The sequence below is a fragment of the Hyla sarda genome, unplaced genomic scaffold (assembly GCF_029499605.1).
Source record: "Hyla sarda isolate aHylSar1 unplaced genomic scaffold, aHylSar1.hap1 scaffold_1266, whole genome shotgun sequence".
Classification (NCBI taxonomy): Eukaryota; Metazoa; Chordata; class Amphibia; order Anura; family Hylidae; genus Hyla; species Hyla sarda.
The window spans coordinates 18,927-45,819 of record NW_026607888.1 but is presented as its reverse complement, the minus strand read 5'-3'; the positions used below and the strand labels follow the sequence as shown (position 1 = coordinate 45,819).

General features: G+C 43.0%; 3 non-coding genes and 3 pseudogenes across 3 annotated transcripts; all 6 read left to right on the top strand.

The window, feature by feature from the left end:
* The first annotated feature begins 4,400 nt into the window (after window positions 1-4,400).
* LOC130304194 (U2 spliceosomal RNA) lies at window positions 4,401-4,607 on the top strand (annotated as a pseudogene).
* A 2,082-nt stretch (window positions 4,608-6,689) lies between these two features.
* Window positions 6,690-6,880, top strand: LOC130304179 (U2 spliceosomal RNA). Its single transcript, XR_008853978.1, has one exon. It is a non-coding gene; the product is annotated as a U2 spliceosomal RNA (small nuclear RNA).
* Window positions 6,881-10,419: 3,539 nt separating this feature from the next.
* LOC130304203 (U2 spliceosomal RNA) lies at window positions 10,420-10,579 on the top strand (annotated as a pseudogene).
* A 688-nt stretch (window positions 10,580-11,267) lies between these two features.
* LOC130304192 (U2 spliceosomal RNA) lies at window positions 11,268-11,451 on the top strand. The gene has a single exon (XR_008853991.1). It is a non-coding gene; the product is annotated as a U2 spliceosomal RNA (small nuclear RNA).
* Window positions 11,452-18,434: 6,983 nt separating this feature from the next.
* LOC130304199 (U2 spliceosomal RNA) lies at window positions 18,435-18,615 on the top strand (annotated as a pseudogene).
* Window positions 18,616-25,530: 6,915 nt separating this feature from the next.
* Window positions 25,531-25,715, top strand: LOC130304200 (U2 spliceosomal RNA). Its single transcript, XR_008853997.1, has one exon. It is a non-coding gene; the product is annotated as a U2 spliceosomal RNA (small nuclear RNA).
* The last annotated feature ends 1,178 nt before the right edge of the window (window positions 25,716-26,893 follow it).

Sequence of the window (26,893 nt, the reverse complement as noted above, 5' to 3'; positions counted from 1 at the left end):
GTAGACGTTGTCACGCTTATGGACATGTACAGGAGTCTTGCCCTGAGCAAGGAGTATGCTGTAGGAATTGTGGGAAATCAGGTCACAACTCGGGTGAATGTACTGAGAAGAAAACGTGTGATATCTGTGGTAGTGAGGAGCATTTGGCTAGAGGATGCAGTTTATGGTATAGAAAGAAAATGAGCTATGCTGACGCAGCAGGAAATAGAAGAGAGGAAAGAGGAGAAAGGCCATTTCCACGTGTTTTTGGTGTGAATGCTGAGGTGACTCAGGTGATTGACGAGAACTCTGTAAAAGGGAGTGCAGCAGGTGTGACAGTGCAGCACATGAATACTCAGGAAAAATCTGGAAAAGGGGAGGAGGGTGACTCCACTGGTGTGCATTGTGAGGAGACTGGTGTTGGTGAAGAGTTTACTGAGGTCAGTAAGAAGAAAGCACGTAAAGGGAAAAAAGAGAAAGTGGTGGAGAGTGTGGAGACTGTGTGTAGGGAGGTTCCCCCATGTGAAGAAACAATTGAGGATTTTGAATGCCCAAACCCAGTGGTGGGGGAGGAGGAGGGGATGGAGTTTCAGGAGAATGAGAGTGAGAGATCCCTAACACCTGGGCAGAGGGTGATTAGTGGGGAGGAGAATGTAACATCTGAAGAGGAGGAGAAGGAGGAGGAGGAGGGGGAAGATGAAGATGAAGATGCAAATGGAGGCTTTCAAGGTAAAAGTAAAAGGTGTAAGAAAGGGAGTTGGTCAGGGGATCAGACGGATCCTGTGTATGGAGGTGAGAAAATGATGGACAGGGACTCTCAAGTGGGGTCGCCTGATTGCTATGGGATGCTGCTAAGGAAGGTTGAAGGTCAGAATACTAACTTCTAGTTAAAATGGATGTTAAGAAAAGGGATTGCCTTCTTTCCTTTTTAATGGCATTGGTTGTGGCTACTCTTAATGTTCGGAGTATAGGAACAACCATCAGAAGAGCAGCAGTTTTTGATTTTTTGGAGAATGTGAAGGGAGATATATTTTGTTTACAGGAGTGTGCAATTAAGTCTGCACCTTATGTAGATGAATGGAAGAGAGGGCAGTCTTTTTGGTCTACATGCACAGAGAATAAAAATGAAGGTGTGGGGATTTTATTGTGTAACAGGGACATTAAAGTTTTAAATTGCCAAGTTTTAGTACCAGGTCGTTGTATGGTTTTAAATTTTGAGTTTTTAGGCCAGAGAATGAGAGTTTTTAATGTATATGCGCCAGCAGAAAAACAGGCACGTGTGTTATTTTTAGAGTCTCTTAAACTTTTTATTCCTGGTCGTGATGGTACTATTATTGTTGGTGATTTTAACTGCATTAGATCCGTCAATGATCGTGAGAGCTCTGCTAAGGTTAGAACTGATATTACTTCAAATGTTTTAAACCAAATTATACAAGACTTACATTATTCTGATGTGGGACTGATGGTTAGCACTGATGAAAGATACACCTATATATCAGATAGTGGCCGCTGTAAATCCCGGATTGATTACATTCTTGTCTCTGAGGGGATTAAGGTGGTCCGGTGCAATCAAATGATGTCAACTTTCTCAGATCATAAGATGGTGTCGGCAGAAATAAGTATTGCAGAGTCCTTTCATTTTGGTAGAGGGCTCTGGAAATTAAATGTAAGTCTATTAGAAGATGAAGAAGTAATGGCCGGTTTTAAAGATTTTTTTTTATCTTGTACTTCTAAACAATCTGTTTTTAGTAATGTTTTAGCTTGGTGGGATTGGGCAAAAAGTGAGTTTGCTAAGTATTTTAAGTTCATTTGCATAAGGAGGGCACAAGAAAAGAGGAGGGGTTATGAAAGGCTTATCTCACGTTTAGAAACTATCTTTAAGTTTAAACATGTTGGTGTGGAGGTGGAGGAGGAAATTGAGAAGGTGAAAATTGAGATGAAGAACAGGTTGTTGGAAAGAGGTAGAAATATTGTTTTTAAATCCAAAGTTCAACATTTGGAGGAAAATGAACAATGTACAAGATATTTCTTTAAAAAATGTTTTAATGCTAGGGGTGTTTTTAAGTCTGTTTTAACTCCTACAGGGGAAGTTGTTGGTGATGAGATGGTGAAGGAGATTGGCAGATTTTATGAAACACTTTTTAGTAATAAGAGCAGAGCCAGTGAGACGGAGATGAATGATTATTGTAATATTTTAGAGAATAATGTCCCTGAAGGAAAAAGTGCATTTTTAATTGAGGAAGTTTGTGAAGGGGAGATCAAGCAGGCTCTGGACAAGACAGCGAAAGGGAAGACACCGGGCTGTGATGGCCTCCCCTTTGAGTTTTATTCAGTTTTTTGGCATATTTTAAAGCAAGATTTTACACGGGTGGTGCAATATGTTTTTAACTCAGGTATTTTAGCGGAGTCTATGAAGAAAGGAGTTATTACCTTGATACATAAGAAAGGTGATGAAAGAGATTTGAAAAACTGGAGGCCGATCACATTATTGAATACAGATTATAAGATCATTGCAAAGATTGTGGCGAACAGGATGAGTGACATAGTTGAGCACCTTGTTGGAGAATACCAAGTTTGTGCAGTGCCAAATAGGAGAATAACTGATAATTTATTAGTTTTAAGAGACTCTATTTATTATAGTAATTTTAATAAGAATGCACTTTTTGTGGAATCCATTGATTTTGAAAAAGCTTATGACAGAGTTGCTCATGATTTTATGTTTATGGTTTTAAAGCATATGGGTATTCCTGAGAAGCTACTGTTTGTGATTAAAAGTTTTTATTATGGGGCAACAAGTCAGATTTTAGTCAATGGACATGTGGGGCCGGGTTTTAATATTTTATCAGGAGTACGACAGGGATGCCCACTCTCCCCAATTTTATTCATTTGTGTCATTGAGGCCTTGCTCAAAAATGTACAGAAGGACAAATGTGTGAGTGGTGTTTTTATCCCGGGAAGTAATGGAAGGAATTTGAAGGTTTTAAGTTACATGGATGATGTGGTTTTTACTTGCACTTCCCAAGCTGATCTTAATAGAGTGAATTTGCATGTAAAGATTTTTTGTTGTATTGCTGGTATGAAAGTCAATTGGGGGAAGTGCCAATTGAGTAATTTTGGAAAGCAAGGAAAAGTGGTGGTGGATGGCGTGGATGAGAAGGAAGATATTGAAGTGTTAGGGGTTGTTTTTGAAAAAAATCTAAAAGGAGGGAAAAGTTATGAGAAGTTGGAGGAGAAGATAGAGAAGAAATTATCTTTTTGGAAATTGAGAAACTTGTCCCTTAAAGGTAAAGTTCTGATTTTAAAGGTAGTAATTTTGCCACTACTATTATATACTGCAATGGTTTTCCCACCCGGCAAATTATGGACCAGAAGGATGACAAGGAAGTTGTTTATTTTTTTCTGGGGTTCAAAGATGGAAAAGATGAAGAGGGAGGAAGTGATGAAGAGCGTGAAGAAAGGCGGATATAATTTCCCGGATATTAATCTGTTTTTAAAGACTCATTACTTTCTTTTAATTTATAAAGTGTCTCAGTGCAATAATTGGGTGGCAGACATGAGCAGGTATTTGGCAGGATGGTTGTTTTCCAAATGGGGCTGGTGTGAGAAGGATCTGAGGAGACCAATAGCGCAAGTTATACCTACCTTCTATGTGGTTCTCGGGTCTTTCAGTGATCAATTTGGTTTGAGTTCCCTGGGAAAACCTGAGAAAAAGAAAATTGAAAATGAAATAAGAAAAAATGAGAGATTATATGAAGTACCATTCTGCACTACTGCTCAGTCTGTGAAGATCTGGAATCTTTTTAATGTTAGAGGATTATCGAATAGACAGAGAGATGTAAACTGGATGACTTTTCATGGCTGCCTCCCAACCAGAGCTTTCCTGAATGGACGAGGAATAAGAGTGAGCGAGAAATGTCCAAGAGAGGGTTGTGGAGGCAGGGAGGATACAGTGCACTTATTTTGGAACTGTTTTTATGCAAGAGAATTTTTTATGCTTCTACAGAGGTTTTTTTCTGCAATCACGGGATATGTTGATTTTAATTTTGAGAAGATTTTTATTGGTCAGGATTTTAGCAGGAGAGAGGACACACGTGAAAGCTGGATTGTATTTTCTGTTTTTAAAGAAGTTTTATGGGATTCTAGAAACCTGCTTGTTTTTAAAAATGTGTATATTTCTCCAAGGGAGTTGAAGAGACTTTTTTTTGGAAGGTTGTTTATTATTTTTCTATTTGACAAGAAGAGAATGGGAGAGGAAGAGGCTGAAAAGATTTGGAGATACAAGGAATGGAGAAAGTTGTAAGTATCCTGATCAAGGTTTTGAATTTGTGCTTCTCTTATAGTTTTCTTATTGAGATATTTTTCCGCATGATGTTTTTTCAGACTTTGTTTAGAAGTGATGAGTTTTGGTAGGTGACCTGATGATCGCTTGAACAATAGTCTGTAACTGAGGAAAAAAAAAAAAAAAAAAAAAAAAATCTGTTCTTATCAGTTTAATATCTGATACGTCCCCTATCTGGGGACCATATATTAAATGGATTTTTGAGAACGGGGGCCGATTTCGAAGCTTGCTTCCGTCGCCCTATGCATTGACCCGATATGGCAGTATCTTCGGGTACAGTGCACCACCCCCTTACAGGGTTAAAAAGAAAGATTCCTACTTTCATTGCTACCTGCTTGCTGGCTAGCCAGCTAGCCAGCCCTGTGGGCCTTGCTGCTGCTGCAGCCAAAAAACAAAAGGTGGTGCTGCTGCTGCTTCTGCTTCTGCTTGTGTCTGGCCGCTGTTGGAGCGTCCAGGCACAGGACTTCTGCTGCTGCTGACTAAATGGCCTCCTTAATTGGATCATTTGAGTAGCCAGCACACCTGTGCAGGTAGGGCATGACATGATAGGCAGCTGCCTTGATAGCGGGTGGGTGCTGAATGTTCCTAATTGACAAAATAAGATTAATGCTTATGAAGAAATATAAAATCTCATCCCTTCCCCAATATCGCGCCACACCCCTACCCCTTAATTCCCTGGTTGAACTTGATGGACATATGTCTTTTTTCGACCGTACTAACTATGTAACTATGTAACATAACATGGGGGGGGGGGGGGGGTCTCCTGGCTGTTCACACAGGTGTGTCATTGCTGTACATTGACCATGCATTGCTTCTGTGGTATTGCAAAGGCAAAGACAAATGCTTCCAGCCATCCATTGCACTAATGGATTGGTCATCAGCTGGCTGTCTATGTCCCGCATCAATATAGACCAAAGTACAGAGGGTTAGGCTATGCTATTGTGCACCTACCTGATGCATCAGAAGGTGCGAGGCCCTTGCTAAATTCTGTGCACAGACTTTGAGATCTATACTTTAGACTGTATCTAAACCTGCTCCAACATGGACTGACATTCTGGCCTACTTTCAGCCGATGCGACTTGTCTGTCGCTGAACAGTCGCTTTTTATGTATTCAGCACCTATGTATAATGTTGTAAAAATGCTCTAGAAGCTAAAGTCGCAGAAATGTCACACATATTTGGCCTGCAACTTTCTGTGCGACAAATTCAGACAGGAAAAATCAGTATAAATCCTTAGAAAATTATCCCCCAGTGTCTCCATCTGCTGGCGGTATTGAATAAGCATTGCTGCACTGATGGGGTATGCATTAGACGAAAAAAAAGAAGAAAAAGAAGAATAATACGCCCAGAAAAGAGGCGAAAAGGAGAAAAACGTAAAAAAACGTGAAAAAAAAGTAAGAGGAAGAGAAGGGAAAAAAAGGTGGAAATGGGTTTAAAAGTGATTTCGGCGGAGAAATATATATATATATATATATATATATATATATATATATATACACGCGCACACACACACATATATATAAACGTATTCTCCGTTGAGATATTGCAGCCGCTGCTGTGTCCAGGCCCAGGAGCCTTAGCACTGTGCTGTGATGTCACTCAATACCACTGACATCACTAGGTGTAAACAACATCTCTCCTTTGCTGTGTATGTGACTATGGAGCTGTTTGGTGATGTCGTCTATTATGGCCTTCATAGAAGCAACAGGAGATTGTTGCATCCATCTAGAACCCTCAGAACTACAGTGCTATGATGTCACTCACTTCCACAGGCCTTGCAGAGTGTAAACAACAACAACCCAGCTTTGTTGTGTATGTAACCATAGGGATTTGTGATGTCACCTAGAACCTTCACAGCAGCGACAGCTTTATGAGGAGCATCAGCACTGCTCTGCCTGAGCAGAACCATCACCACCATAGGTTGTCAAATAACCCGGGTTTAACCCACACAGGTAAGTCCAATGGGGTGCAGGCATGTCCTCTATGCTTACAGCTTCCCGTGGGTGTTGGTTTGATACCGTTTGGGGACAGCCAAGGAGGCATCTGCAGGCAACAAAGGTAGGTGTGTGCTTGTGTGTGTGTTTCCTATGCAGATCCTAAGCCCAGTGTCACATGCAAGTAGGAGGAGTAAGAAGGGTTCCTGGCAAATCCGGGTTATGGATTGCATTTAAAAAGGCCCCGTGGGAGTGCAATGGGCCCCTGTCTTGCTGCTTAGCAATAATGGTATGGGTTTAGGTTCTGCTGTGTGTACTGGTGGTTGACTGCCCCCCAGCCCAGAGTGTGCATGGAAAATTGTCTGGCAGCCTCCCTGACAGCAAGCAGTGATAGTGCCCATGAAGGGCACCTTGTTGGGCCCGCCCCTTTCACGGTTATCGCTTCTCGGCCTTTTGGCTAAGATCAAGTGTAGTATCTGTTCTTATCAGTTTAATATCTGATACGTCCCCTATCTGGGGACCATATATTAAATGGATTTTTGAGAACGGGGGCCGATTTCGAAGCTTGCTTCCGTCGCCCTATGCATTGACCCGATATGGCAGTATCTTCGGGTACAGTGCACCACCCCCTTACAGGGTTAAAAAGAAAGATTCCTACTTTCATTGCTACCTGCTTGCTGGCTAGCCAGCTAGCCAGCCCTGTGGGCCTTGCTGCTGCTGCAGCCAAAAAACAAAAGGTGGTGCTGCTTCTGCTTCTGCTTGTGTCTGGCCGCTGTTGGAGCGTCCAGGCACAGGACTTCTGCTGCTGCTGACTAAATGGCCTCCTTAATTGGATCATTTGAGTAGCCAGCACACCTGTGCAGGTAGGGCATGACATGATAGGCAGCTGCCTTGATAGCGGGTGGGTGCTGAATGTTCCTAATTGACAAAATAAGATTAATGCTTATGAAGAAATATAAAATCTCATCCCTTCCCCAATATCGCGCCACACCCCTACCCCTTAATTCCCTGGTTGAACTTGATGGACATATGTCTTTTTTCGACCGTACTAACTATGTAACTATGTAACATAACATGGGGGGGCGGGGGGTCTCCTGGCTGTTCACACAGGTGTGTCATTGCTGTACATTGACCATGCATTGCTTCTGTGGTATTGCAAAGGCAAAGACAAATGCTTCCAGCCATCCATTGCACTAATGGATTGGTCATCAGCTGGCTGTCTATGTCCCGCATCAATATAGACCAAAGTACAGAGGGTTAGGCTATGCTATTGTGCACCTACCTGATGCATCAGAAGGTGCGAGGCCCTTGCTAAATTCTGTGCACAGACTTTGAGATCTATACTTTAGACTGTATCTAAACCTGCTCCAACATGGACTGACATTCTGGCCTACTTTCAGCCGATGCGACTTGTCTGTCGCTGAACAGTCGCTTTTTATGTATTCAGCACCTATGTATAATGTTGTAAAAATGCTCTAGAAGCTAAAGTCGCAGAAATGTCACACATATTTGGCCTGCAACTTTCTGTGCGACAAATTCAGACAGGAAAAATCAGTATAAATCCTTAGAAAATTATCCCCCAGTGTCTCCATCTGCTGGCGGTATTGAATAAGCATTGCTGCACTGATGGGGTATGCATTAGATGAAAAAAAAGAAGAAAAAGAAGAATAATACGCCCAGAAAAGAGGCGAAAAGGAGAAAAACGTAAAAAAACGTGAAAAAAAAGTAAGAGGAAGAGAAGGGAAAAAAAGGTGGAAATGGGTTTAAAAGTGATTTCGGCGGAGAAATATATATATATATATATATATATATATATATATATATATATATATATACGCGCACACACACATATATATAAACGTATTCTCCGTTGAGATATTGCAGCCGCTGCTGTGTCCAGGCCCAGGAGCCTTAGCACTGTGCTGTGATGTCACTCAATACCACTGACATCACTAGGTGTAAACAACATCTCTCCTTTGCTGTGTATGTGACTATGGAGCTGTTTGGTGATGTCGTCTATTATGGCCTTCATAGAAGCAACAGGAGATTGTTGCATCCATCTAGAACCCTCAGAACTACAGTGCTATGATGTCACTCACTTCCACAGGCCTTGCAGAGTGTAAACAACAACAACCCAGCTTTGTTGTGTATGTAACCATAGGGATTTGTGATGTCACCTAGAACCTTCACAGCAGCGACAGCTTTATGAGGAGCATCAGCACTGCTCTGCCTGAGCAGAACCATCACCGCCATAGGTTGTCAAATAACCCGGGTTTAACCCACACAGGTAAGTCCAATGGGGTGCAGGCATGTCCTCTATGCTTACAGCTTCCCGTGGGTGTTGGTTTGATACCGTTTGGGGACAGGTAGATAAGAGGGGGGGAGAGAAAACTGTATAGGTGCTAATAAAACATAGCTTTTAATAAGTCGTCTAAAACACACTGATTTAAACAAAGTGATGTACGAATAGGTGACAAGGCAGGTGTCAGCCCTGTGACCTAAGGATAGACACTAACAAGGCTGTTAAAATTGCATGTAAAGGGATTGTCCCACAAATGCAGTAGCCCAATGTAAATTGTATGCTGCTGATAGATAATATAGATATAGTTGCTAGCTATGCCCAACGCGTTTCAGCACATGGTTACATGTGACCTCATCAGGGGCTAACTGGCGTAGAACAATACAGTTATTGTATATGAGAATTAATATCGGGGTAGCTCGATACAATAGCGACCCCAACAAAGAGCGTGCTGGATGTGATGCACAATACTCATTTACAGCATATAAATGACAGGACCCGGACGCAACCTGCAAGGAAGCACATAAGAACAATGGTCCTCAGTAAGCATATCATTACCAAAAAATAGTAAGGTACCTGTAAAGCAGAAGAGATAGTTACTCACGGTTATGGCGTCTATCTGGGATAAAACCTGACGATGTGTGTATAACCCGCAGTGGCGGGGAGCCTAGCTTCCGTGCTGGCTACTCACACACATGTCAGAGAAGAGCGGCGTCTGACGACTTATCCGCTTCCGGTCTAAGGTGGGCGTGGCCCGGCTAACGACGCCGTCTCCATGCCAGCGCCAAAACAATGGAGAGCGCGTCATCCGTCCCGCTGATCTCGCGGGGCGGTAGCACGGGCATAGTTAACCCTAGCCGACCCGAAGGTAAGTCAGTTACACTGTCCCAAAATAGGACAGGTAGGAAAATTAGCTTTAAATGGCAGCCCAAAAATACACTTTGGATATGTGAATTAGGGTAGGCGAGAGCCTAGCCAGACATTTATACTGAGTCCGATATTAGACATTGAGTAATGTATAACAGGGGAACAGTACATGGATTGGCACATCTAGGTAGTACAGATAGAGTAAAATTAAGAAATTTGAATATTCATAATAATCATTAATTGAGAGTAAACAAGCTAGAGATCAGAGACCCAGAATTAAACAGAGAAGGATATCGGATAAAAATATTGACCAAAAGCAGCTCTGGTGGATGAGGGGAGGTAATGAGGGACGATATCCCAAAGATTGGGGTACCAAAAAGTGTCCGAGGGGTATTGTAGGGGAAGCCCTAGATGGATGGTGGAGAGGGGTTAGCGGGGGCCTAGTGAGCCTATATAATGCCTAGGCATCCCTAAACTAAGCCCTATGCCTAGGCGGGGTGGCCGCCCTAAAAAGGGCGGTCCCGCTCTGGAACCTAAGCCTAGTGTGCCCTAGTATTCCCTAACTAGGGGGTGTACTAGCTAATTGGCTGACTACAGCCACCCCTAACTACCTAAGAAAACACCCCTAATTAGCATACCCCCACGGACACTTTGGGGACAGCCAAGGAGGCATCTGCAGGCAACAAAGGTAGGTGTGTGCTTGTGTGTGTGTTTCCTATGCAGATCCTAAGCCCAGTGTCACATGCAAGTAGGAGGAGTAAGAAGGGTTCCTGGCAAATCCGGGTTATGGATTGCATTTAAAAAGGCCCCGTGGGAGTGCAATGGGCCCCTGTCTTGCTGCTTAGCAATAATGGTATGGGTTTAGGTTCTGCTGTGTGTACTGGTGGTTGACTGCCCCCCAGCCCAGAGTGTGCATGGAAAATTGTCTGGCAGCCTCCCTGACAGCAAGCAGTGATAGTGCCCATGAAGGGCACCTTGTTGGGCCCGCCCCTTTCACGGTTATCGCTTCTCGGCCTTTTGGCTAAGATCAAGTGTAGTATCTGTTCTTATCAGTTTTCATGCTGGTGGGGATGGGTGCTGCATGGAGGATGCAGGTGTACCAGGGCTTTCCGGGGCTGGTTCTGAGGAATCAGCTCGACGGCTGCCCCGATGTGACCTGTTCCCTCCGGGTCTCGCCATGAGGCTGAGAGGGTCTAGAGCCGAGGTACTTTTGTGCCTCGGGGAGTGGTGACCCCGAGGTGCCGAAACTCACTGGGAGAATAGGCTCACTGAGTTGAAGCACGGGCACCATAATCTCTTCACCTTGTGGCACTCACCTCTTGATTCCCGGCCTTCTGGCTAGGATCAGAGAAATTTTTATAGATCCGGCCGGATGTCTGGGCAGTATATCTGCACACATTCACTTATTTATTTATTTTTTTGTCTCACTGTGTCACTTTTTGCGTGTTGTGTGTTCACAGGATTTGTCAGGATGCGGTAGCCCTTCTGGGTGTCCCTCCTGGCGGTCTAGGGGAGGTGTGTGTGGCCATTAGGTTCCGCACCTCCCTGCAAACACCCCGGGTACCCCTGCTTTGGCAGGGTACCTACCGTAATCGGCTCTGCGGGCAGATACCTTGGCCAACGCCAAGGGGGATGCCGGGAGCATTTGTGGTCCCCTAGTAGCTTTGGCGAAAAGGGACATCGAACCTGGAACCTCGCAGGTACCTTTTGGTCCGGAGGCGAAGGGTAAGGTTTGTTGGGGGGCCTCTCTCCTATCGGAGAAGGGCTTGCGATAGACCGCATCCTTTGTGCACGTTTTTTTTAGTGTAACACGTTTGCACTTTTTCTTGCACTTTGGGTGAATCGAAAGCACGTTCCTCGGCTTTAGATAAAAAAAAAAATCTGTTCTTATCAGTTTAATATCTGATACGTCCCCTATCTGGGGACCATATATTAAATGGATTTTTGAGAACGGGGGCCGATTTCGAAGCTTGCTTCCGTCGCCCTATGCATTGACCCGATATGGCAGTATCTTCGGGTACAGTGCACCACCCCCTTACAGGGTTAAAAAGAAAGATTCCTACTTTCATTGCTACCTGCTTGCTGGCTAGCCAGCTAGCCAGCCCTGTGGGCCTTGCTGCTGCTGCAGCCAAAAAACAAAAGGTGGTGCTGCTGCTGCTTCTGCTGCTTCTGCTTCTGCTTGTGTCTGGCCGCTGTTGGAGCGTCCAGGCACAGGACTTCTGCTGCTGCTGACTAAATGGCCTCCTTAATTGGATCATTTGAGTAGCCAGCACACCTGTGCAGGTAGGGCATGACATGATAGGCAGCTGCCTTGATAGCGGGTGGGTGCTGAATGTTCCTAATTGACAAAATAAGATTAATGCTTATGAAGAAATATAAAATCTCATCCCTTCCCCAATATCGCGCCACACCCCTACCCCTTAATTCCCTGGTTGAACTTGATGGACATATGTCTTTTTTCGACCGTACTAACTATGTAACTATGTAACATAACATGGGGGGGGGGGGGGGGGGTCTCCTGGCTGTTCACACAGGTGTGTCATTGCTGTACATTGACCATGCATTGCTTCTGTGGTATTGCAAAGGCAAAGACAAATGCTTCCAGCCATCCATTGCACTAATGGATTGGTCATCAGCTGGCTGTCTATGTCCCGCATCAATATAGACCAAAGTACAGAGGGTTAGGCTATGCTATTGTGCACCTACCTGATGCATCAGAAGGTGCGAGGCCCTTGCTAAATTCTGTGCACAGACTTTGAGATCTATACTTTAGACTGTATCTAAACCTGCTCCAACATGGACTGACATTCTGGCCTACTTTCAGCCGATGCGACTTGTCTGTCGCTGAACAGTCGCTTTTTATGTATTCAGCACCTATGTATAATGTTGTAAAAATGCTCTAGAAGCTAAAGTCGCAGAAATGTCACACATATTTGGCCTGCAACTTTCTGTGCGACAAATTCAGACAGGAAAAATCAGTATAAATCCTTAGAAAATTATCCCCCAGTGTCTCCATCTGCTGGCGGTATTGAATAAGCATTGCTGCACTGATGGGGTATGCATTAGACGAAAAAAAAGAAGAAAAAGAAGAATAATACGCCCAGAAAAGAGGCGAAAAGGAGAAAAACGTAAAAAAACGTGAAAAAAAAGTAAGAGGAAGAGAAGGGAAAAAAAGGTGGAAATGGGTTTAAAAGTGACTTCGGCGGAGAAATATATATATATATATATATATATATATATATATATATATATATATATATATATATATACGCGCACACACACACATATATATAAACGTATTCTCTGTTGAGATATTGCAGCCGCTGCTGTGTCCAGGCCCAGGAGCCTTAGCACTGTGCTGTGATGTCACTCAATACCACTGACATCACTAGGTGTAAACAACATCTCTCCTTTGCTGTGTATGTGACTATGGAGCTGTTTGGTGATGTCGTCTATTATGGCCTTCATAGAAGCAACAGGAGATTGTTGCATCCATCTAGAACCCTCAGAACTACAGTGCTATGATGTCACTCACTTCCACAGGCCTTGCAGAGTGTAAACAACAACAACCCAGCTTTGTTGTGTATGTAACCATAGGGATTTGTGATGTCACCTAGAACCTTCACAGCAGCGACAGCTTTATGAGGAGCATCAGCACTGCTCTGCCTGAGCAGAACCATCACCGCCATAGGTTGTCAAATAACCCGGGTTTAACCCACACAGGTAAGTCCAATGGGGTGCAGGCATGTCCTCTATGCTTACAGCTTCCCGTGGGTGTTGGTTTGATACCGTTTGGGGACAGCCAAGGAGGCATCTGCAGGCAACAAAGGTAGGTGTGTGCTTGTGTGTGTGTTTCCTATGCAGATCCTAAGCCCAGTGTCACATGCAAGTAGGAGGAGTAAGAAGGGTTCCTGGCAAATCCGGGTTATGGATTGCATTTAAAAAGGCCCCGTGGGAGTGCAATGGGCCCCTGTCTTGCTGCTTAGCAATAATGGTATGGGTTTAGGTTCTGCTGTGTGTACTGGTGGTTGACTGCCCCCCAGCCCAGAGTGTGCATGGAAAATTGTCTGGCAGCCTCCCTGACAGCAAGCAGTGATAGTGCCCATGAAGGGCACCTTGTTGGGCCCGCCCCTTTCACGGTTATCGCTTCTCGGCCTTTTGGCTAAGATCGGGGTTTATTGCCTCGGTCGGCGCTGAGGGTGCGAGTGAACTGCGCCGCGACTAGCTGCGTAGGTGATCAAGACTGTGGTACTCGTTACCGACAGATTTGGAAAGATGGCTGGATCCAACATGTCTGCAGTGGAGAAGACCGTACGCATCAAGGTGCTAACCACGGATCGTCTAAGAAACAGCATTGAATACATCGGCCATACCATTGTGGAGCGACTGGCAGGATTTTCCTTGAGCGACCTCTTTTGTGTCCAGGAGAACAAGCGCCAAGGTATTTATGACGTGTCCTTCTTATATGATGCTGACTGCCAGAACTTTTATGAGTGCTTAAAACGGAACAGTGGAAGTGAGGTTTTGCGGGATGTGTCCTTTTATCCCCTTTTTGAAATGGGGACAAAGACTTTGTTTATCCACATGTACAATCCGTTTGTTGATGTCTCTATGATTAAGAACTTCTTGAGCATCTATTGTGAGTCTATTGCTGGTGGTACTAAGCAGACAAGCAGCATTGGTGTATTTAATGGCACGTATAAGTTCTTTGTGAAGTTGCGGCTTGATGGAGATTGCATTGGAGGCGTTAAGCACCCTCCGGCGAACTTTACCATTGCTGGTTTCAGAGGTTATCTCTATTACTACGGACAGCCATCTTTCTGTAGAAATTGTCTATTGTTTGGACATGTGAAGGAGGCCTGCCCTGGCAGTAAGAAATGCAGGAACTGTAAGCAACCGGGGCATGAGGCGGGTGCATGTCCACACCCGAGGACCTGTGACCTATGTGGGGAAGCTGGCCATGTGTACAAGAACTGTCCAGTGTTGAAGAGGAGGGAGGAGGAGAGGAGAATGGAAGAGGAAATGGTGGAGAGGAGGAGGGCAGCTGCAGCTGCGGCTGCAGTGGTTCCTGCAAGAGAGAGCGTTATTATTGGAGAGGTACAGAGTCCTGTGGTGGTAGAGGAGCAAGTGAAGGTGGTGGAGGAGCAAGTGGTGGTGGAGGAGGAGCAAATGGCGGTGCAAGTGGAAGAAGGGGAGATTGAGGATGCTCCCAGTCCCCCGGCTGAGGAGTCGCCGCAAATTGAAGAGTGGTCTTCTTCTGAGGGTGAAGACCGTGAGGAGAGACATAGAGAGAGAGAGGATGACTTTGATCTTTTTCGTCCCCCCAAGAAGACGGCCAGGAAGCTTTCTGGTGGACAGATGGAGTCGACGCTGGTGGCTACGGACAATCGGTATCAACCGCTATCTGAGAGCGACATGGATGCGTGCTCTGCGGGAGAAGCTTCTCCCACACCGCTGAGGAAAGCTACCTAAATAACTTTCTTCTTTTCTGTCAAATTCTTCCTTAGGGTTGTTAAGATGGTGGTATGTCTTTTTTAGTCGGTTCTATAAACGTTAGAGTCTTTAGAAGTAAAGTCAGAAGGACAGTAATTTTGGAGGACTTGGCAGGGAAAAAAGCGGACATTATTTGTTTGCAGGAATGTGGGCTAAATGATATTCCGGGGAAGGGAGAATGGGCTTATGGTCCTGCTGTTTGGTCGGTGTCTGGGCATAATAGGAATGATGGGGTAGGGGTGCTTTTTAAGAGCTTTAAGTTTGAAGTTTGTAGTTATGTGGTAATAGAGGAGGGGAGGTGTATCATGGTGGAGGTTAAGGTGCAGGGGGTTAAATTTAGGTTGATAAATGTGTATGCGCCGGTAAGGAGGGAGGAGCGGGTGGGGTTGTTGGAGGTAATTAAGAGGTTTCTGCCGGGTAAAATACCTTTGGTGTGGGTGGGGGATTTCAATTGTGAAATTGAGGGGAATGTGGATGTATCTGGGAATATTCTTAAAAGTATGGTGTGTGACTTTAAGTTAAAGGATGTGGCTGAAGCGTGTGGAGTGTGTCCTTTGTTAGATACACATTATTCTGATAGTGGAAGTCATAGTTCCAGACTTGATATGTGTTTTGTGTCTAAGGGTGTGTTATGTAAGAATTATATGCAAGAAAAAGTAGGATATTCAGATCATGAGTATGTGTGTTGTGAGTTAGTATTGGATGCAGATTGTGTGAGTGGGAGGGGTGTATGGAAATTAAATGTTAAATTGTTGGAAGTGGAAGGAGTGTATGATAGATATGTTAATAAGTATAGGGGTTGGTGTAAGAAAAAGAATGATTTTCCTGATATATTGTGTTGGTGGGAATGGGTTAAGGGTCAAACAAAAGTTTTCTTTAAAAGAGAGGGATATAAGCGGAATGCTGGGAGGAAGAAGAAGTATGAATGGTTGAATAAAAGATTGGTGTTTCTCAATAAGTTAAAGAAGTATGGCTGGAGTGTGGGTGAGCAGATTGAGGTTGTGAAGAGTGATCTAAAAAATTGGTTGAATGAGAAAGGTAAAGAGTTGATGTATCAAGCAAAACTTGATAAGTTAGAGAAAGATGAAAAATGTTCGAGATATTTCTTTAAAAAAGTTATTGGGAAGAGAGAGGATATGGTAAGAGTGTATGATGATGATGGCTGTCTGGTTAAAGGTAAAGCTGTGTTGGGAGTGGTTAAAATTTTTTATGAAGAGTTGTATGCGGTAAAAGATTGTGAAGAGGACTTGCAGGATGAAGTGTTGAGAGTGCTTGATAAGAGAGTGGATGGTAGTGAATATGGGACTCTGATGAGAGAGATTGGAGAGGAGGAAGTGAAGAGGACTGTGGATAGTATGTCAAGAAATAAAACGCCTGGAGAGGATGGGTTGCCTGTTGAATTTTATGCTTGGATTTGGGATGTTGTGAAGGATGATTTGGTGGAAGTGTATAGGTATATGTGGAGGAAGGAGAGAATGGTGGAAAGTATGAAGAGTGGAGTGGTTGTGTTGATTTATAAGAAAGGTGATGTGAATGATGTGAGGAATTGGAGGCCGATAACTTTGTTGAATGTAGATTATAAGGTGTTTGCTAAAATAATTACAAATAGGATGAGAGATGTGGTTGAGCAGGTGATTGGAGAAGAACAAGTGTGTGGAGTGCCTGGGAGAAGAATAAATGAAAATTTGTGTTTGTTGAGAGATTTGTTATGGGATAGTATGAGTAGGAAACAGGAGGTTAGAGTGATGTCGATAGATTTTGAAAAGGCGTTTGATCGTCTGTCACATAGGTTTTTGTTTAGAGTATTAGTGAGAATGGGATTCCCGGGGGATTTTGTAAATGTTGTAAGGATGCTGTATGATGGAGTATATAGTAAGGTTTTGATAAATGGTTGGATGTCTGAGAAGGTGAAAGTATGTTCTGGTGTAAGGCAGGGTTGTCCGTTGTCCCCTATGGCTTTTATATGTGCTATGGAGCCATTATTAGAGATGTTGCGGCGGGATAAGTGTGTTAGAGGGTTAAAAATTCCAGGGAGTGGTGGGAGAGAAGTCAAAGTTTTGGCCTACATGGATGATGTGTGTATTTTGGGAGAGTCTGTGGCTGTTATGAGAAGGGCAAAGTTACTAGTTGGATTGTTTTGTGGAGCATCTGGGTTTAAGGTGAATTGGGACAAAAGTGAGTATAAATGTTTTGGTAGTATGCAAGGAAGTGAGGATGTGGGTATGAAGAATATTGAAGGTGGTATTCAGGTTTTAGGTGTTAAAATGGATGAAAGATTGGATGGGAGAGAAAGTTGGGATGATGTAGAGAAGAGAGTGTCCAAAAAATTGAGTCTTTGGAGGTTGAGAGATTTGTCTATGGTTGGGAAAGTGCTGGTTGTGAAAAGTGTAATATTGCCTATTTTATTGTATGTGGCAATAGTGTTTCCGCCAAGTTACATGGTTTTAAGGAAGTTAAAAAGAATTTTGTTTGTGTTTTTTTGGGGTACAAAAGTGGAAAGAGTGAGGAGAGAAGTTGTGATGAAGGATGGTAGTAAGGGTGGAATGGGATTTCCAAATCTAGATGTGTATTTGGGGGTGAATGTGGTGTTTGCGGTTAGAAGGATGATGAGAGGAGAAAAGAATTTTGCATGTATGTTGAGATATTTAGGTGGGCGTGTGTTATGCAAATTAGGTTGGCTGGAGAGAGATTTGAGAGTGCCTTATGCGTTTGTGTGCCCGAGTTGGTATTTGTATGTGGAAAAGTTTTTGGAGAGTTATAGGTTGATTGGTGTGAGAAAGGAGTTGTTTGAAAGTAAGAAGAATGTGTTTGGGTATGTCGCCGCAAGTGAGGTGGAGTGTCCGATTAATATGGTAAGAGGCCAGGATGTGTCTAAGGTGTGGAAGAGTTTAATGACAGATGGAATATCAAATAGACAGAGAGAGATAGGATGGCAGTGTTTGCATGGAGCCTTACCAGTAAGAGAGTTCCAAAGGAATAGAGGAATTGGAAGGAGTGAAATATGTCCGAGGGAAGATTGTAGTGGTGTTGAAAGTGTGATGCATGTGATTTGGAATTGTGACATGGCTCAGAATGTATGGAGAGGGATAGGTCCGTTGTGTAAGGAGTTGACTGGGATAAATAGGTTCTCATATGAGGTTGTGATGTTTGGTCTTAGTATGATTGGAAGAAAGAATGAAAGGGTGTTGTTTGTGTTGTTGGCGATTGTGAAGGAAGTCTTGTGGGATGTTAGAAATTTATATGTGTTTAAGAGAAAAGATGTGACTGTGGAAGGAAGTTTAAGAATGATTCTGGATAGGTTGTACACCGTTTATTTACGTGATAAAAAGAAATTAGGTGAAATAGATGCAGAGGGGATATGGAAATTTTTGAAGTGGAGACATGTTGTAAGGGTGTAATGGTGATGGTATTTGAATTTGTTTTGAATTTGCTTTGAACAAATAAAGAATGACCTAATGATGAGTTAGACTTTACCATGAGTCAAAAATGACGCGTTATCTAAGTGGTGTTTAGTCTAAACCTGAAGGTTTATAAAAAAAAAAAAAAAAAAATCTGTTCTTATCAGTTTAATATCTGATACGTCCCCTATCTGGGGACCATATATTAAATGGATTTTTGAGAACGGGGGCCGATTTCGAAGCTTGCTTCCGTCGCCCTATGCATTGACCCGATATGGCAGTATCTTCGGGTACAGTGCACCACCCCCTTACAGGGTTAAAAAGAAAGATTCCTACTTTCATTGCTACCTGCTTGCTGGCTAGCCAGCTAGCCAGCCCTGTGGGCCTTGCTGCTGCTGCAGCCAAAAAACAAAAGGTGGTGCTGCTGCTGCTTCTGCTGCTTCTGCTTCTGCTTGTGTCTGGCCGCTGTTGGAGCGTCCAGGCACAGGACTTCTGCTGCTGCTGACTAAATGGCCTCCTTAATTGGATCATTTGAGTAGCCAGCACACCTGTGCAGGTAGGGCATGACATGATAGGCAGCTGCCTTGATAGCGGGTGGGTGCTGAATGTTCCTAATTGACAAAATAAGATTAATGCTTATGAAGAAATATAAAATCTCATCCCTTCCCCAATATCGCGCCACACCCCTACCCCTTAATTCCCTGGTTGAACTTGATGGACATATGTCTTTTTTCGACCGTACTAACTATGTAACTATGTAACATAACATGGGGGGGGGGGGGGTCTCCTGGCTGTTCACACAGGTGTGTCATTGCTGTACATTGACCATGCATTGCTTCTGTGGTATTGCAAAGGCAAAGACAAATGCTTCCAGCCATCCATTGCACTAATGGATTGGTCATCAGCTGGCTGTCTATGTCCCGCATCAATATAGACCAAAGTACAGAGGGTTAGGCTATGCTATTGTGCACCTACCTGATGCATCAGAAGGTGCGAGGCCCTTGCTAAATTCTGTGCACAGACTTTGAGATCTATACTTTAGACTGTATCTAAACCTGCTCCAACATGGACTGACATTCTGGCCTACTTTCAGCCGATGCGACTTGTCTGTCGCTGAACAGTCGCTTTTTATGTATTCAGCACCTATGTATAATGTTGTAAAAATGCTCTAGAAGCTAAAGTCGCAGAAATGTCACACATATTTGGCCTGCAACTTTCTGTGCGACAAATTCAGACAGGAAAAATCAGTATAAATCCTTAGAAAATTATCCCCCAGTGTCTCCATCTGCTGGCGGTATTGAATAAGCATTGCTGCACTGATGGGGTATGCATTAGACGAAAAAAAAGAAGAAAAAGAAGAATAATACGCCCAGAAAAGAGGCGAAAAGGAGAAAAACGTAAAAAAAACGTGAAAAAAAAGTAAGAGGAAGAGAAGGGAAAAAAAGGTGGAAATGGGTTTAAAAGTGATTTCGGCGGAGAAATATATATATATATATATATATATATATATATATATATATATATATATATACATACGCGCACACACACACATATATATAAACGTATTCTCCGTTGAGATATTGCAGCCGCTGCTGTGTCCAGGCCCAGGAGCCTTAGCACTGTGCTGTGATGTCACTCAATACCACTGACATCACTAGGTGTAAACAACATCTCTCCTTTGCTGTGTATGTGACTATGGAGCTGTTTGGTGATGTCGTCTATTATGGCCTTCATAGAAGCAACAGGAGATTGTTGCATCCATCTAGAACCCTCAGAACTACAGTGCTATGATGTCACTCACTTCCACAGGCCTTGCAGAGTGTAAACAACAACAACCCAGCTTTGTTGTGTATGTAACCATAGGGATTTGTGATGTCACCTAGAACCTTCACAGCAGCGACAGCTTTATGAGGAGCATCAGCACTGCTCTGCCTGAGCAGAACCATCACCGCCATAGGTTGTCAAATAACCCGGGTTTAACCCACACAGGTAAGTCCAATGGGGTGCAGGCATGTCCTCTATGCTTACAGCTTCCCGTGGGTGTTGGTTTGATACCGTTTGGGGACAGCCAAGGAGGCATCTGCAGGCAACAAAGGTAGGTGTGTGCTTGTGTGTGTGTTTCCTATGCAGATCCTAAGCCCAGTGTCACATGCAAGTAGGAGGAGTAAGAAGGGTTCCTGGCAAATCCGGGTTATGGATTGCATTTAAAAAGGCCCCGTGGGAGTGCAATGGGCCCCTGTCTTGCTGCTTAGCAATAATGGTATGGGTTTAGGTTCTGCTGTGTGTACTGGTGGTTGACTGCCCCCCAGCCCAGAGTGTGCATGGAAAATTGTCTGGCAGCCTCCCTGACAGCAAGCAGTGATAGTGCCCATGAAGGGCACCTTGTTGGGCCCGCCCCTTTCACGGTTATCGCTTCTCGGCCTTTTGGCTCCGATCAAGTGTAAACTTGGTCTGGGTCAGGGGTGCGGGTGTTCTGCTGAGCAGGAATCCGGAGTGGTGATCTTACTGTGGAATCGACAGACAAGAGAAGAACAATGGCTGGAAAGGAATACCTCCCTGCGATTGAGAAGACTGTACGTTTTGTGGTGGAAACTTCTGACCGGGGTAAGAATCGGATTGAGTACATTGGACATGAACTTGTGGAGAAATTGGGTGGTTTTGGCATGGATAGTTTGTTCTGTGTGCAAGAGAATAGGAAGCAAGGAATATATGATGTGTCCTTCATCTATGAAGCTGATTGCCAGAACTTCTATGAATGTTTGAAAAGAAATGCCAATAACCCTGTCTTGGAAAATGTAAAGTTTTTTCCTCTGTTTGAGATGGGAGTGAAGACTCTGTTTGTACATATGTACAATCCATTCTTAGACCCGGATATGATTAAGAACTTTCTAAGTATCTACTGTGAAAGTGTCCAAGGGGGAGTGAAGCAAACTAGTAGTTTGGGTGTGTTTAATGGCACATGGAAGTTCTTTGTAAAACTGAAGCTGGATCCTGGGAGCATTGGTGGAGTGAAACACCCACCGGCCAATTTTTCAATCGCCGGAAACCGGGGTTATGTCTATTATTATGGCCAGCCATTGTTTTGCCGTGATTGTTTGCTGTTTGGACATGTTAAAGAGGCTTGTCCAGGTAATAAGAAGTGCCGAAATTGTAAAATGCCAGGGCATGAAGCGGGAGCTTGTCCACAGCCCAGAACTTGTGATCTTTGTGGCCTTGTTGGACATGTGTATAGAAATTGTCCGGAGGTGGCTAAAAGGGAGAAGGAGAAAGAGGCCAGAAAAGATTTGGCAATTAAAAAAAGGGAAAAGGCAAAGGCAGACATGGCAGAAAAGAGTGTGATTGCTATTATTGAGAAAGCAACGGTGGTGGAAGAGAAGGTACAGGAGGAGATTGAAGAGGAGATGGAGGAGGAAGTGAGAATTGAAGAGGTGCCTAGTCCTCAGGTGTCTGGCACTCAAAAAGTTGAATGGTCGAATTCAGAAGAGGAAAGTGCTAAAGAGAGAGAGGAAGATCTTTTTCGTCCCCCACGGAAGGCGGCGAGAGGTGCCAGTGGTGAAAAGATGGAGCAGACGGTGGTGGAGACGAGTAATCGTTTTGCCGCAATATCTGAGGGTGAAATGGATAAATGCATTGGAGAAGAAACTTCTCCCTCGACACTGAGCCGTAAAGTTCATTAACTCTCTTCTAGGTTTTTTCTTCCTATGGGTTGTTATTTGATTTGATATGTCTTTTTCGGTTAGTTTGTCAAATGTTAGAGTCTTTAAAAATAAGAATAGAAGAGCGGCCATTCTGGAGGAATTGGCAGGAACTAATAATGACATAATTTGTCTACAGGAATGTGGATTGGATTTTCCTCCAAAAAAGGAGGAGTGGAGATATGGACCAGCAGTGTGGTCTTGCTCTAATGTAAATAGAAATGATGGAGTTGGGGTTTTGTTTAGGAATAATAAGTTTAAAGTTTGTAGTCAAATGGTGTTAAGGGAAGGAAGGTGTGTGTTGGTGGAGGTTGGGTTACATGGGTTTAAGTTTAAGTTAATTAATGTTTATGCACCTGTGAATAAGGAGGAGAGGGTGGGTTTGTTTGAAATAATTAAGGGGTTTTTGTCTGGGAAGGAACCAGTGTTGTTAGTAGGTGATTTCAACTGTGAGATTGGGAGGGATGCGGATGTTTCTGGAAATATGCTTAAGAGTATGGTGAGTGATTTCAAGTTAAGAGATGTGGTTGAAGTGTGTGGTGTGAATCCTGTGTTAGCAACATATCATGCTGAGAGTGGAAGGAGTGAGTCAAGATTAGATATGTGTTTTGTGTCCAAAATGATAGGATGTATGTGGTATAAGCAAGAGAGAGTGATTTATTCTGATCATGAGCGTGTGAGTTGTGGTTTGGTGTTGGATGAGATTTGCATAAGTGGGAGGGGTTACTGGAAGCTTAATGTGAAACTGTTGGATGAAAAGGAGGTATATGATAGGTATATTAAGAAGTATAAGTTATGGTGTGAGAAGAAAAAAGAATTTTTGGATTTATTGTGTTGGTGGGAGTGGGTTAAAGAAAGAACTAAGGTTTTTTTCAAGAGGGAAGGTTATAAAAGGAAAGCTAGGGAAAGAAAGAAGTATGAATGGCTGAATAAAAGGTTGGGGTTTCTCATTAAGTTGAAAAAGAAGGGATGGAGAGTGGATGGTAAGATTGATGCTGTGAAAAGAGATATAAAGGATTGGTTGAATGAAAGAGGAAAAGAGTTAATGTACCGAGCAAAAGTGGACAAATTGGAGAAGGATGAAAAGTGTTCAAGATATTTTTTTAAGAAAGTGATTGGGAGAAAGGATGATTTAGTGAGTGTGTATGATAAGGATGGTGGTTTGGTGAGAGGCAAAGCTGTACTGAATGTGGTGAAAGAGTTTTATGAGGACTTATATGCAGTCAAACAGTGTGATAGGGGTTTGGCTGAGGAAGTGCTGGAAGTGATTGATAAGAAGGTAGATTGTAATGAGTATGAGAGTTTAATGAGAGAGATTGGAATGGAAGAGATTAAAAGGACGGTTGATAGTATGGCTAAAAATAAGACTCCTGGAGAGGATGGGTTGCCGGCTGAGTTTTATGTGAAATTGTGGGATGTACTGAAGGATGATATGGAGAGTATCTTTAAGTATATGTGGGTTAATGGAAGATTGGTGGAAAGTATGAAGAATGGGATAGTGGTTTTGATTTATAAGAAAGGGGATGTGAATGATATAAGGAATTGGAGGCCGATAACTTTGTTGAATGTGGATTATAAAATATTTGCAAAGCTGATTACAAATAGAATGAGGGACGTGATAGAGCAAGTGATTGGGGAGGAGCAAGTGTGTGGTGTGCCAGGAAGAAGAATTAGTGAGAATTTGTGTTTGTTGAGAGATATATTGTGGGATGGTATGTGTAGAAAGCAGGTGGTTCGTGTGTTGTCAATTGATTTTGAAAAAGCTTTTGACCGTTTGTCGCATGGGTTTTTGTTTAAGGTGCTAGTTAAAATGGGGTTTCCAGGTGATTTTGTGAATATTGTGAGAATGTTGTATAAGGAAGTGTATAGTAAGATTCTGATTAATGGATGGATGACTGAGGAGATTAAAGTATGTTCAGGGGTGAGACAGGGATGTCCCTTGTCACCTATTGCTTTTATTTGTGCTATGGAACCATTATTAGAATTATTGCGTAAGGATAAATGTGTGAGAGGTGTGAGAGTTCCGGGGGGTCGTGGTAAAGAGGTTAAAGTGTTGGCTTATATGGATGATGTATGTGTGGTAAGTGAATCTGTTGCGGCTGTAAGAAGATCCAAGTTATTGGTAAGTCTGTTTTGTGGTGCGTCTGGTTTTAAGGTCAATTGGGGAAAGAGTGAATATAAATGTTTTGGTGGTGTGACTCAGAGTGAGGATGTTGGTATGGAAGGGGTGGAAGGGCCTATTCAAGTGTTGGGGGTTAAGATGGATGAACGGTTGGATGGTAGAAATAGTTGGGAGGATGTGGGGAAGAGAGTGCAAAAGAAATTGAATTTTTGGAGGTTGAGAGAGTTGTCAATGGTTGGTAAGGTTATGATAGTGAAGAGTGTGATTTTGCCAATACTGTTATATGTTGCTGTTGTGTTTCCGCCAAGTTATATGGTTTTGCGAAAGGTGAAAAGAATGTTATTTGTGTTTTTGTGGGGTACAAAGATGGAAAGAGTTAAGAGAGAGATTGTAATGAAAGATGGTAAAAATGGAGGAATGGACTTTCCGAATGTTGATGTGTATCTGGGTGTGAATATTGTTTTTGCTTTGAAAAGAATGATGGGAGGTGAAAAGAGTTGTGCATGTATGGTGAGATATTTGGGTGGCAGTGTGTTATGTAAATTGGGTTGGTTGGAAAGAGATTTGAGAGTGCCTTATGCTTTTGTGTGTCCTAGTTGGTATGTATATGTGGTGAAATTTTTGGAGAATTATAGGTTGATTGGTGTGGGTCCAGAAGTGTTTGTGAGTAAAAAGAGTATGATTGGGTACATTAAAAAAGAGGAAGTTGAATGTTCAATTAATATGGTGAGAGCTGTAGATGTGGGGAGAGTGTGGAAGAGTATAATGACTGTTGGAGTAACAAATAGACAACGTGAGATAGTATGGCAGAGTTTGCATGGTGCGTTACCGGTAAGAGAATTTCAAAGAAATAGAGGGATTGGAAGGTATGAGAGGTGTCCAAGAGATGGGTGTGATGGGATTGAGAGTGTGATGCATGTATTTTGGAATTGTGAAATGGCGCAAGGTGTGTGGAAAGGGGTGAGTTTGCTGTTTAAAGAATTGACTGGTATAAGGTATATGTCGTATGATGTGGTTATGTTTGGACTTAGTATGGTAGGGAGAGATAAGGAAAGGGTTTTTTTTGTGTTGCTTGCCATTATTAAAGAAGTACTTTGGGATGTTAGGAATTTATGTGTATTCAAAAGAAATAACGTGTCGGTGGAGGATTGTATTAAGATGATTCTAGATAGGTTATATGTTGTTTATTTGTGTGATAGGAAGAATTTGGGGGATAAGGATGCTGAGGGGATATGGAAGTTTTTGAAATGGAGATATCTTGTAAGTTTGTAATTGGTGATGGTATTTATGTTTGTTTGAAATTGAAAATAAAAAGAAAGACCTAATGATGAGTTGGACTTTACTTCAGAAAGTCTAAGTGACGAAGTATGGAGTTGGATTTTGATGTTTTAATGTCCAAACCTGAAGGTTTAAAAAAAAAAAAAAAAAAAAAAAAATCTGTTCTTATCAGTTTAATATCTGATACGTCCCCTATCTGGGGACCATATATTAAATGGATTTTTGAGAACGGGGGCCGATTTCGAAGCTTGCTTCCGTCGCCCTATGCATTGACCCGATATGGCAGTATCTTCGGGTACAGTGCACCACCCCCTTACAGGGTTAAAAAGAAAGATTCCTACTTTCATTGCTACCTGCTTGCTGGCTAGCCAGCTAGCCAGCCCTGTGGGCCTTGCTGCTGCTGCAGCCAAAAAACAAAAGGTGGTGCTGCTGCTGCTGCTGCTTCTGCTTCTGCTTGTGTCTGGCCGCTGTTGGAGCGTCCAGGCACAGGACTTCTGCTGCTGCTGACTAAATGGCCTCCTTAATTGGATCATTTGAGTAGCCAGCACACCTGTGCAGGTAGGGCATGACATGATAGGCAGCTGCCTTGATAGCGGGTGGGTGCTGAATGTTCCTAATTGACAAAATAAGATTAATGCTTATGAAGAAATATAAAATCTCATCCCTTCCCCAATATCGCGCCACACCCCTACCCCTTAATTCCCTGGTTGAACTTGATGGACATATGTCTTTTTTCGACCGTACTAACTATGTAACTATGTAACATAACATGGGGGGGGGGTCTCCTGGCTGTTCACACAGGTGTGTCATTGCTGTACATTGACCATGCATTGCTTCTGTGGTATTGCAAAGGCAAAGACAAATGCTTCCAGCCATCCATTGCACTAATGGATTGGTCATCAGCTGGCTGTCTATGTCCCGCATCAATATAGACCAAAGTACAGAGGGTTAGGCTATGCTATTGTGCACCTACCTGATGCATCAGAAGGTGCGAGGCCCTTGCTAAATTCTGTGCACAGACTTTGAGATCTATACTTTAGACTGTATCTAAACCTGCTCCAACATGGACTGACATTCTGGCCTACTTTCAGCCGATGCGACTTGTCTGTCGCTGAACAGTCGCTTTTTATGTATTCAGCACCTATGTATAATGTTGTAAAAATGCTCTAGAAGCTAAAGTCGCAGAAATGTCACACATATTTGGCCTGCAACTTTCTGTGCGACAAATTCAGACAGGAAAAATCAGTATAAATCCTTAGAAAATTATCCCCCAGTGTCTCCATCTGCTGGCGGTATTGAATAAGCATTGCTGCACTGATGGGGTATGCATTAGACGAAAAAAAAGAAGAAAAAGAAGAATAATACGCCCAGAAAAGAGGCGAAAAGGAGAAAAACGTAAAAAAACGTGAAAAAAAAGTAAGAGGAAGAGAAGGGAAAAAAAGGTGGAAATGGGTTTAAAAGTGATTTCGGCGGAGAAATATATATATAT